This window comes from Cupressus sempervirens, chromosome 2, assembly GCF_028749045.1.
Source record: "Cupressus sempervirens isolate cs-2001-9-10 chromosome 2, ASM2874904v1, whole genome shotgun sequence".
In the NCBI taxonomy this organism is placed as follows: Eukaryota; Viridiplantae; Streptophyta; class Pinopsida; order Cupressales; family Cupressaceae; genus Cupressus; species Cupressus sempervirens.
The window spans coordinates 301,337,306-301,349,617 of record NC_143119.1 but is presented as its reverse complement, the minus strand read 5'-3'; positions in this window follow the sequence as shown (position 1 = coordinate 301,349,617).

The following is a 12,312-nucleotide window of genomic DNA, read 5'->3' as shown; positions in this document are numbered from 1 at the left end:
TGTAATGATATGTTATTATAAAAATAAAACCATTACAATGCTGTGAAATTTAAGAGTGTCATTTATTTTGTGGGAAGGGCCATGCTAAAAAAGGTTTATTTCAATACTAGTTAAATAATAATATTAAAAAAATTGATCAACTTTTTAAGATTTTTGTTTCTATTGATTCTCATTTCTTTTCCATACTTTACTAAGATGAAGGTTTGGAAGCTGATTCTAATTCAAAACAAAAGTAATACAATTTCATCCTATGACTCAAAACATATCTCTATGTTTTTGGAGAGCCTAATTCTGTTAGGAAATTTTTGGAAACTTCCCATAGATGATCTTTTCCTATTAGGATGAACTGGGGATTGTACTAAAAGGAATCTATAAAAAATGTTGGATAAGTTCTTCTTTGGCATATATAATATGTAGATGTGGAGGGGGATCTGAATTATACACTTGTTATATAATTTCAACTTTGTTTTGTTGGTGCATTTTTTAAAATGATGAAAGCAATCATATTTTAGAAGTTCAGTTAAGCTATCATGGTAGTAGGAATTAGTTTGTAAGATCATTCAGGATTGATATTGTTTGATGATACGAATTTAGTCCAATGCCACAACATAAAAGGATTTGAACTAAATAAATGATGGAATGAGAGAGCATCTATTTTCCTTGCCAATTGAACTATAATCTTTCTAAATGGCTGCACTATTCGGCTCTCTTCTCATTTATTAAAATTTTACTGCAAAATCTAATAATGAAAAATATATAATATTTGAAATAAAGCAACCAAAAAATTATGAGGGACATTGGCCCTCCAAAGAAATCCCCTACAATTTTTGAATAATGCATGCTAAGACCAAGGCTACCTGAAATTCTGCAATGATTACACTTCCACAAAATTTGTTCAATGACATAAAATAGTTTTGATTTATGATACCTTTCTATGAAAAGTAGTTCCATGCAGCTGCTTGGCAAATATTTTAGTAGGCACTCTTTAAATTTTAGAGGTATTGATATTTGTTTTGAGTTACTGGTCTTCAAGTTTTATTTTTCTTATTTATTTTAAATAATTAACTAACTATAAGCTCTTTGTTAGGATATTAATATTTGTTTTAGAGTTACTAGTCTTAAGTTTTTCTTTCCCATTTATTTTAAATAAATAATGAACTCTAATCTCTTTTTATTGATAGAATAAGGTAAAAGGTAGGAAGCATAATATATAGAGAAGAAAAAACGTACAGGTGACAAATATGTATCCACCATTCTAAAAGATGATTCCAAATCATCCACTACTAATTAAAATTATATGAACCACCTACTCCTTAACATATAATTTATATAAAGCAGAAAATAGCTCCATAACCATAAGAGAATACCTCAATCTCTTTTTTATTTGAGAGGGGTTGCATGCTTAAAAGGTTGTAAAGAAAAAATATGGTTTTCCTTATAGGCTCTCATCTTTTTCCAATGCATTGGTTCTATTGTGTGTGGTGGCCACTTCAAACTTCTTCTTTATGCAATCTCATGTAACTACATAAGATTAAAACCATAAATATATATATCATGAAAATTTGGACCAGCAGCTATTGTGAAGAAAAAATTCTAGAGATACGAAGGGATGATTTCCAAGTTTTCCATCAACTGACAAAGAATATTAATGCACTATTTGTATCCATTGTCAAGTTTCAAGCTAAACCTTGGTTTTATTGTTGAAAGCACAAGAATGGTCTTTCAACAAGAATGTATGGTTGTTCTCAAGAGGAATGGGTTGAAAGTTTAGGAGAAGGGGCACTGCCACAAATTCATATCGCATTACAACTACATGACAACAAAGCTTTGAGTTGTACGTAGTACAGTCTTCAAGGGAAAAATGTTTGGGCCTCATATATCTTTCATCACCAAACAACAGATCCATGGCCTCATTAAGTGGTAGCTTTAGTAAGGAGAGAGGAGATGAGTGAGAAAGAAACAAAATATAAAACTTTGAAAACTTAAGTCTAAGCAACAAACTTTTTCTCTACACCACATAACTATTTTGTCTATTCTTGACCAATTTATTTCAGTGGAGACTGTAAATTTTTGCTGAGTGTATCTACTTTGTGACAGTGTCAAGGGTCTTACAAACCTCAATGTTCTTCTCTTCATTAGAATTGAGTGTGTTTAAGACAACTATTACAAGATTGTTGATATGTCTGGCCATCCCAAACCTTAATGTTCCTTTATTAAATTGTCTATTCCTACTATTGAACCTTTCACATTGAGCGATGTAAATAATGTTGTTTCTTTTGATTCAAGCATTGCAAAATATAGATGGTATTAATGGTCACCTATTATGATTGACCATTTTTCTCTTATTCACTTTCATGCTCCTATTATAATTTGTAATTCATATCGATTTATTAGTATGAGCAAACAAATAAGATGGTAGATAAATCTTGTCTTAGTAAGATGGAAGCCTCATATTGTTGAAGAATGTTTAATAATAGATGATAACCACACAAGTATTATGAAAGTAGCTACATAAAACTGATTTTGATAGACAAGTGTAATGGGAATTACATAAAAAGGTAATCAATTCTATCATATTATATCACAAAATCTCATATAAATTATGAATTTTTAAAATGGCTTTCAATCAACATTATTTATTTATTAAGAATTAGATGACGGAGAGTAGTTTCTAAATTAATGAGTATGTATATGCCAATATTAAGTTTTAGATTAATTTCTAAACTCTTATTAGTTTTCCACGTGATTGGAAAATATGCATCGTATAGAATTAAGATCATTTTGGTTTTCCCTAGATAATAAAGAATAGACAATATATATAATTAATTTTTTTAAATGATGGGACTATGTAATGAATTTGAAATACAATATGTGTTTTCAGCATATTGAGCTTAAATCATGGAAGTGGTTTCTAATAGGAGCCTTCATGCCTGAATAGTTGCAACTATCCTGAGCCTATTGTGAAATATCTGGTTTTAAATGCTAGAATCCAATGTTCCCTATTGACCATGATGAGAAAATCAAGGATGCCAAACATTTCTAATTTATTGATTTTTAATTTTATATGATTGACCATTTTTCTCTTATTCACTTCATGCTCCTATTACAATTTTTAATTCATATTGATTTGTTAGTATGAGCAAACAAATAATATGGTAGATAAATCTTGTCTCAGTGAAAGATGGAAGCCTCATATTGTTGAAGAATGTTTAATAATAGATGATAACCACATAAGTATTATGAAAGTAGCTACATACAACATATTCTGATAGACAAGTGTAATGGGAATTACACTATTATACTGATGGGGACACAACCCAGGAACAGAATAGAACCAACAGAAAGGGAAAATTATATTAACTGAGAAAATAAGCTAGTACAAATAGTGCAGAGAAAATAAACTTCAAAACATGCCCTAAGGGCTTACAATAGCATAAATCTGGAGAATATTTCTCCTTTTAGCACCCCCTCTCAAACTCCACTCTGAACTACCTTTTACAATGCCAAAAATCTCCTTAAATAGACCCCAGAGGGTTAAGGACTAGGAGTAAATTCTAGAAAGTGCTAGTAGGCATCCACTGACGAAATAGAAGGTTTCGAAAGCTACGTTAGAAGTCGGTGCAAATCTAGAAGAATCTAGATACGGTAACTGAACTTTTGGGAAGCACAACTTTTGAACCGTAGCTCCAATTGATGAGCCGTTTACATTTTCGGAAAGCTCTCGAAGCGCTCTATAGCCCTATGGACCAGCTTTGCTCGTCCCCCATTTTTCAACCCTTTTTGAGGTCATTTAATGCCCCAAACCTAACTTTGAAGCATTCTTAGGAGGTCTCCAAAACTCAAAAAACTGCAATAACTTTCAAACCGTGGGGCCTATTGACCTGATTCTTTTTTTGGAATGCTCTAACTCATGATTACATTCATCTGGCCAATTCACACCTTCTAGTTTACCGAAATGATGGCCCAAATACATGCTCCTATTTTTTTGGGATTTTCAAACGCACTGATAGTTGAACTATGAGAGTTGGAACCTTTATTTGAGCCAAATGGGTATCCAAAAATGTAAAGACATGAAATAGAAACTAAGTCTAAGTACATTTTTTTTTTGGGTGACACAGGGTTGCCCTTATACCTCTGGATGCTCCTGCATCAGACACCCAGGGTAGATTGAAAAGTGACCTTGTCACTTTATGGATGGTAGAGGAAATCCCAAATGGGAAACCTCAGCTGCTAAAATCCAAGTTGAGTCCTTGATCGGCCGTCCTTTCCATTTGACCAAATACTCTTCATACTGCCTGTTTCTGGTACTCCTACCCACACGTTGATCTAAAATGTCTTCTATCTCCTCCTTCTTAGAAGCAGGAATTGGACATGGCTCTGAAACCAGCTCCTCATCTACACCATCATCATGATGCTCTGTTAAATCTGCAATGTTGAAAATGGGAGAAATGTGAATACCATCTGGCAGCTCCACCTCAAATGCATTTCCTGAGTCATGTTTCTTCAAAACTTTGCAGGGGCCAAATTTCTTCATTTTCAGCTTGTTGTAAGTACCAACTGGAAATATTTCTTTTCGTAAGTGCACCATGACTAGATCCCCTACTTGGAATTCCTTATGTCTTCTCCTTTGATCAGCCCTAGCTTTATACTCTTGATTCATCTTGATAATGTGTGCTTGAACCTCCTCATGTAGATGCTTGATGTGTTCAGCAAATTCCTCAACTTCAGCACTTGTCCTCTCCCCTTGTTCTATCTTCCTCAATTCTGGTGCAGTCCTTGGGCTATTCCCATATACAATTTGAAATGGTGATTTTCCAATACTCCTATTTACAGAGTTATTATAAGCAAACTCTGCCTGTGGTAGAATCAAATCCCATCCCTTGGGCTTATCCCCAACTAAACATCTCAGAAAATTGCCCAAACTTCTATTTACCACTTCTGTTTGACCATCAGTCTGTGGGTGATGCGTGGAACTAAATTTAGGTCTGTTCTCAACTTCTTCCACAATGTCCTCCAGAAATACCCCACAAATTTAGTATCTTTGTTAGAAACTATACTCCTTGGAAGACCATGTAGTCTTACCACCTCTTTGAAAAACAAGTCTGCAATATGGACAGCATCATGAGTTTTGTGGCATGGAATGAAATGTGCCATTTTGGAGAACCTATCAACCACCACGAATACTGAGTCATTACCCCTTTGTGTCCTTGGCAATCCAAGAACAAAATCCATACTTATGTCCTCCCATGGCCTTGATGGAACAGGCAATGGCTGATATAGGCCAGTATTTTGACTAAACCCTTTGGCAACTTGACAAACCTGGCAACTCTGTACAAACTTCTTCACATCCTGTGTAATTTGAGGCCAAAAATAATGTTCTCTAAGAATGGCAATGGTCTTATCCTGACCAAAATGTCCTGCCATCCCTCCACTGTGTTTCTCCTTAATCAGATTTTCCCTCATGGAACTCCTTGGAATGCACAATTGACTACCTCTGAACAACATGCCATCCTGAATCAAATAGTCTAACCACTTGGTTCTATCTACAGCAACAGGTTCTTTACAAGCTTTCCATGCTTCAACAAAATCAGGATCCTCGGGGTACAAATTCTTGAGTTCATCAAACCCAACTACTTCAACCTGCATTGTTGTAAGCAACAACTGTCTCCTACTTAGTGCATCTTCAACCCTGTTAGATTTTCCACTTCTATGCTTCAACACAAATGTATAACTCTGCAAGAATTCTACCCACTTTATATGCCTCTGATTTAATTTACCTTGGCTATTTAGGTACTGTAATGCCTGATGATCAGTATACAAAACAAATTCCTTTGGCAATAAATTATGTCTCCATTTCTTTAAGGCCTGAACTATTGCATAGAACTCTTGATCATAAACAGAATACTTCTTCTTTGCATCATTCAATTTTTCACTAAAATATGCAATAGGCTTACCTTCTTAGCTTAATACAGCCCCAATAGCGCTACCACTAGCATCACAATCCACCTAGAATACTTTTCTAAAATCTGGAAATGCCAACACAGGCTGTTCTATCACCTTCTTCTTCAGCAATTCAAAACTTCTCGCAGCTGCTGCAGTCCATTTGAACTCTTTTCTATCCCCTCTTATTGTATCAGTTAGGGGTGCACATATGCCACTAGAATTCTTAATAAACTTCCTGTAAAAACTAACCAGACCATGAAATGATCTTACCTCAGTAGCAGACCTTGGAGTAGGCCATTACAAGATGGCTTTTACCTTCTCTGGATCCATTTTGAGACCTTCAGGTGATATAACAAATCCCAAATAGACTAACTCCCTTTTTGCAAAGACACACTTCTTTAGATTAATTAACAGTTTCTCTTCCCTTAGCCTTTCAAGGATACTACGAATATGCAGTAAATGTTCTTCCAAAGTCTTGCTGAAAACTAAAATATCATCCAAATAGACAATAACAAATTTTCCCAAGAACTTCTTAAGTACCTCATTCATGAGCCACATGAAGGTGCTTGGGGCGTTCGTCAATCCAAAGGGCATGACTAACCACTCATAAAGACCCTCCTTGGTCTTGAAGGCTATTTTCCACTCATCTCCTTCTCGAATCCGTATCTGATGATAGCCACTCTTTAGATCTATCTTTGTGAAGTACTGAGCCCCACTCAAGCAGTCCATAAGATCATCCATCCTTGGTAAAGGAAACCAGTACTTGATGGTTATCCTATTTATAGCTCAAGAATCTGTACACATCCTCCACTCTCCATCCTTCTTTGGTGCAAGTACTATAGGTACTACACATGGACTCAGGCTCTCTCGAATCAAGCCCTTCCTCAACAACTCCTAAACCTATCTATTTAGCTCCTCTGTTTCAGTAGGAGTCATCCTGTGAGTAGCCTTGTTAGGCAAACTAGCTCTTGGAATCAGATCTATATGATGACTGATTTACCTTACTGGTGGCAACCCATTTGGAACATTATCAGAGATAATATCTCCAAATTCCCCTAGTAAATCTAAAACTTCAAATGGTATTTCACTACTACCTTCTTTATCTTTCCTAGGAATCAAAGCATAGCACATACGCTGATGTTTCATGCCATCTAAGAACTTCCATCAACAAGACAAATCCTAGCACTGCTACATACCTTTTCACCTTCCTTTTTCATGGGCTTCAATTTGTGGCAAACTCCATCCTTTGTCAGAGAGTATGTGTTTGCATGTCCATCATGTATTGCATGTCTATCAAACTGCCATGGTCTACCCAACAATAGATGGCAAACATCCATCAAAATAACATCACAGAGAACTTCATCATGGTAACTCCCAATTTTGAATTTTACTAAACATTTTTCACTTACCAGGACCTTATGATCATCTTTTACCCAAGAAATTTGATAGGGTTGGGGATGTTTCTCCCTCTTGAGCTTTAGCTTAGAGACCATCTCTTCTGATACCAGGTTATCAGTGCTACCACCATCAATGATCACGTCACAACATTTATCCTCACACTTGCATCTGGTATGAAACAAACTCCTTCATTGTCCTAGTTCATTCTCACAACTTAGTAGGACTCTTTCATTTACCAAGGTCTCTCCTCTTTCTACATCCTTTGAATGTGATGATTGTGCATCCTCATCCACATGAGCAACCCTAGCTTGGCCCTCAGCTCTCCTATCTATCCTTCCTTGTCGTTGAGGGCATTCAAAGGCACGATGACCTTGTTCATTGCAATGGAAATAGGTACCACAGAAGCCTCCTCTTCCTTGCCCATGTCCTCTACCTCTTCCTCTTTGATTTCCAAAGTCTTGATCATGGGAGCGGTTGAAACCCTCATTCCTCTGGTTTCTGCTAGTACCCACATCTTCATTTTTCTTTTGGGTTTCATTGCGGCCTCCAGATGATCTACTGCTTCCCCTTCCTCCTTGACCGCATCCTCTTTGTCTTCCTTCAAACCTTTTATTCAGCTTCTCTTCAACTCATAGGGAAAACTGGTATGCATCTTCAATGCTGGTCATTCTTACCAGACTTAATTCCTCCTGGATGCTAGGTCGCAACCCACTGATATAATGAGAAACCTTCTCCTTATTTGCTTCTGCATGCCCCGCTCTAATCAAGAGTCAGTGAAACTCCTCTGTATATTCTTGGACTAATCTTCCTACTTGCTTTAACCCATGCATCTTCTTAAACAGATCAAGCTCATAGTCCACAAGAATGAACTGCTTCTTCAATTTGTCCACCATGCGATCCCATCTTGTGATCTTCTCCTTTCCTCTTCTAAGTCTTTCCAATTGAACCTCTTGCCACCAAATTTTAGCATGGCCTTTCAGTTTGGCCTTTGCAAACTTAACCCTATCTGGGTCCCTTATATCCTCATACTCAAAGTATTCTTCCAGTTCATTGATCCAATCAATCAATCATCTGGTTTCAGATTTCCTGAAAATATACCCACTTCAATTATAGGTCTTTTCCCAAACTTAGTAATGGCCCTAAAAAGCCTTTCCTCTATAGGATTCATAACTTCCCCGTCAACTTCCTCTTCTGGTCCCATTACTTCATCTTCATTGTCATCCTCACTATTGTCACCTGCGGCAACATTTGCTCCTCTACGAAGCTCCTCTTGCAATGCTTGTACCTGCCTTTGGAGGGCTCTAACCTCCTCAAGATTAATATCTCTAGCCCTTCCACCATGCTCTCTTTGTGGAGGCATCTTCTAACTTGAACCCAAAACCACACAGTCCTGGTGCAAACTGCCTCACAGTCGGCGCTCTGTCTACACACTCAAGAAAACCGGCTCTGATACCACTTGATGGGGACACAACCCAAGAACAGAATGGAACCAACAGAAAGGGAAAATTATATTAACTGAGAAAATAAGCTAGTACAAACAGTGCAGAGAAAATAAACTTCAAAACATGCCCTAAGGGCTTACAATAGCATAAATCTGGAGAATATTTCTCCTTTTAGCACCCCCTCTCAAACTCCACTCCGAACTACCTTTTACAATGCCAGAAATCTCCTTAAATAGACCCCGGAGGGTTAAGGACTAGGAGTACATTCTAGAAATTGCTAGTAGGCATCCACCGATGAAATAGAAGGTTCCATAAGCTGCGTTAGAAGTTGGTGCAAATCTAGAAGAATCCAGAAATGGTAATCGAACTTTCGGGAGGCATAACTTTTGAACCGTAGCTCTAATTGACAAACCGTTTACATTTTCAGAAAGCTCTCGAAGCGCTCTATAGCCCTATGGACCAACTTTTCTCGCCCCCCATTTTCCAACCCTTTTTGAGGTCATTTAATGCCCCAAACCTGACTTTGAAGCATTCTTAGGAGGTCTCCAAAAGCCAAAAAACTGCAATAACTTTCAAACCGTGGGGCCTATTGACCTGATTCTTTTTTTGGAATGCTCTAAATCATGATTACATTCATCTAGCCAATTCACTCCTTCTAGTTTACCGAAATGATGGCCCGAATACATGCTCATATTTTTTCAAGATTTTCAAACGCATTGATAGTTGAACTATGAGAGTTGGAACCTTTATTTGAGCCAAATGGGTATCCAAAAATGTAAAGACATGAAACATAAACTAAGTCTAAGTACATTTTTTTTTGGGTGACACAGGATTGCCCTTATACCTCTGGATGCTCTTGCATCATATACTTTTAGTATTTAGTATTACATATCTTTCTAATACACACCTTGCCTCCAAGCAATATCTCAATTTGAGATGAACTTTATTTGGGCTGAAGCTTTATTGATTTAGAGACATTCAATTCTCTATTGGATACACAGGTGAAGAAACACTCAAAGGTTGATGTGTTCGAACACTTAATAAAGAGGAAAGTACATTTTTCAGTAATGGCACAGTAATAACTTCTGGCTTGATTTTCTTAGGTTTATGACTAGACACTAGTTCCTCTAGTGAAGCATGTAGGATAGGGTCAACATGTTTAGCCTAGACTAATAATTCGTTGAGCAATTAATTCATTCTGGTTTATATTACAAGCAAGGCCCTTTGTTCCATGAATTGGAAAAAGATATGAGGCTTTCAATCAATGCTCCTCGCTCAATCCAGATACAACCTAAAATAGTTGAAACAAATAATGGAAAAGAAAGAGGAAAAACTAACCACTCATGTTCAAACATTCAACATGAGTTGATAGACAATTTTTCTTTTTAAAATCAAAATTCACCATAGTTAGTATAACTAGAAAAAAATTAAGTAGCAAGGAACATTGTACAGGTTCAAGTGAAATTAAAGGAGTTAAATGCATTGGAATAGGAGGATATATAGTAACATGAATAGTCTCAAACAAATATGGTCCAGAGTAGCTATTAGGAGGCATACATGCTATGATGTGTAGAAGGATAAGTCAAGGAATAAAATCACTATTCTCTTTGATATTTCAACATTTATACACATTGAGAAGAAAAAAAAATGCAATAAGTGTAGACATTCATACACACTGAGAAGAAAATATAATTCAATAAGTGCAAAGAAAGCCTGATTTGGAACCTAGTTGAGATGGTTGCCAACTGGTCTCAAATTATTTGCATCTCCCTAAAAATTCATCATTACAAAATTCCTTGCTTCAAACCCAATAATACTATAGAGTTATGAAAATTAAATGAGAGACAGTAAGAAACAAATAATTAGCACAAAGCAAAAAGATCTGACTTACTCTACAAGTTTTTGACTTCCAAACAATGTCAAGTTACAATCAATGGGATGCAATGTATATCAGGGGATAGTTATAGAAAATAGTTTCAGATGGCATTGTTATCACACATACAATTACACTACCCATTAATTAAATTTGTTTAATTATTATTCTGCAACATATAAAATTAAAAATCAATAAATTAGAAATGTCTGACATCCTTGATTTTCTCATCATGGTCAACAGGGAACATTGGATTCTAGAACTTAAAACCAGATATTTCACAATAGGCTCAGGATAGTTGTGACTATTGAAGCATGAAGGCTCCTATTAGAAACCATTTCCATGATTTAAGCTCAATATGTTGAAAACACATATTATATTTCAAATTCATTATGTAGTCCCATCGTTAAAAAAAAAAAAAAAATTACACACACACACACACACACACACACACACACACACACACACACACACACACACACACACACACACACACACAACACACACACACACACACACACACACACACACACACACACTTCTTTATAATCTAGGGAAAATAAAAAAGATCTTAATTCTATATGATGCATATTTTCCAATCACATGGACAACTGCTAAGAGTTTAGCAATTAAACTAAAACTTAATATTGGCATATACTTTCTCATTAATTTATAAATTGCTCTCTCTCATCTAATTCTTAATAAATAAATAATGCTGATCGAAAGATGTTTTAAACATTCATAATTTATATGAGATTTTGTGATATAATATGATAGAATTTGTATATGAGCAATGTTAGTATGCTAATAGAAACCAAATTTAAATAAAGCTTCTACAAACTAAACAAAATTCATAAACTTCAAGATAGACTAAGATGAACTCTCAATTGAGAATATGAGCCATTAATGGACTCTCTCAATGAGAAGCTCTCTTGTTGAGTGGTTTTGTCTAAATAGATAGGATGTATGCTCAAGCTTATGCTTCAAAAAGGGCTTCAAATGGAGTTGGAATTTGGATGTGAGTGTATGGTTTGGATGTAAAATGGCTTCTCAAAATGGCATTATGACTTTACTTCATGGATTGTGTTAAAATGGCTTGGGAGAGGATTTCTTAAATAGGCAAAGGGCTTGAGGGATCAAGGGCTAGGATGCAAGGATGGGAAAAAGCTCATGGAAGGCTCAGATTGCATGAGAGGAGAGCACATGGATTGTGCTTCCTTACAACCAATCAAGGAGTGACACATGTCACATGGTGAGAGGATGGAGAAAAGGGGAAGGATGAGTCAACAAAGGAGGCTCAAGGGATAAAATCTTCATAAAGACCCTCATAATGACTTGTAAGAGTGATAAAAGGGCTTGTAAGAGTCATTTATGACCTAGTGGACTTCATAAAGTTTTATGGTTGAGATATTTTGAGGGTGATGAGAGAAAATTCGACTTGGACTTGATTAGGAAGGTTTTAAGCTTGCTTAGGCTTGTGCAAATGATTAGAGGATGGATTATGATGGTTTAGGATTAGCTTAGGGATAGGCAAGTGGATGGCATTTAATGAGGGTGGGTGAAGGAGGAGATATTTGTTAACTTTGGCTTGGGTTAGAAAGTTTTAACCCATGTTTAGGGAATGTGACAAGGTTAGGAGGGGATTAGGATTAGGTT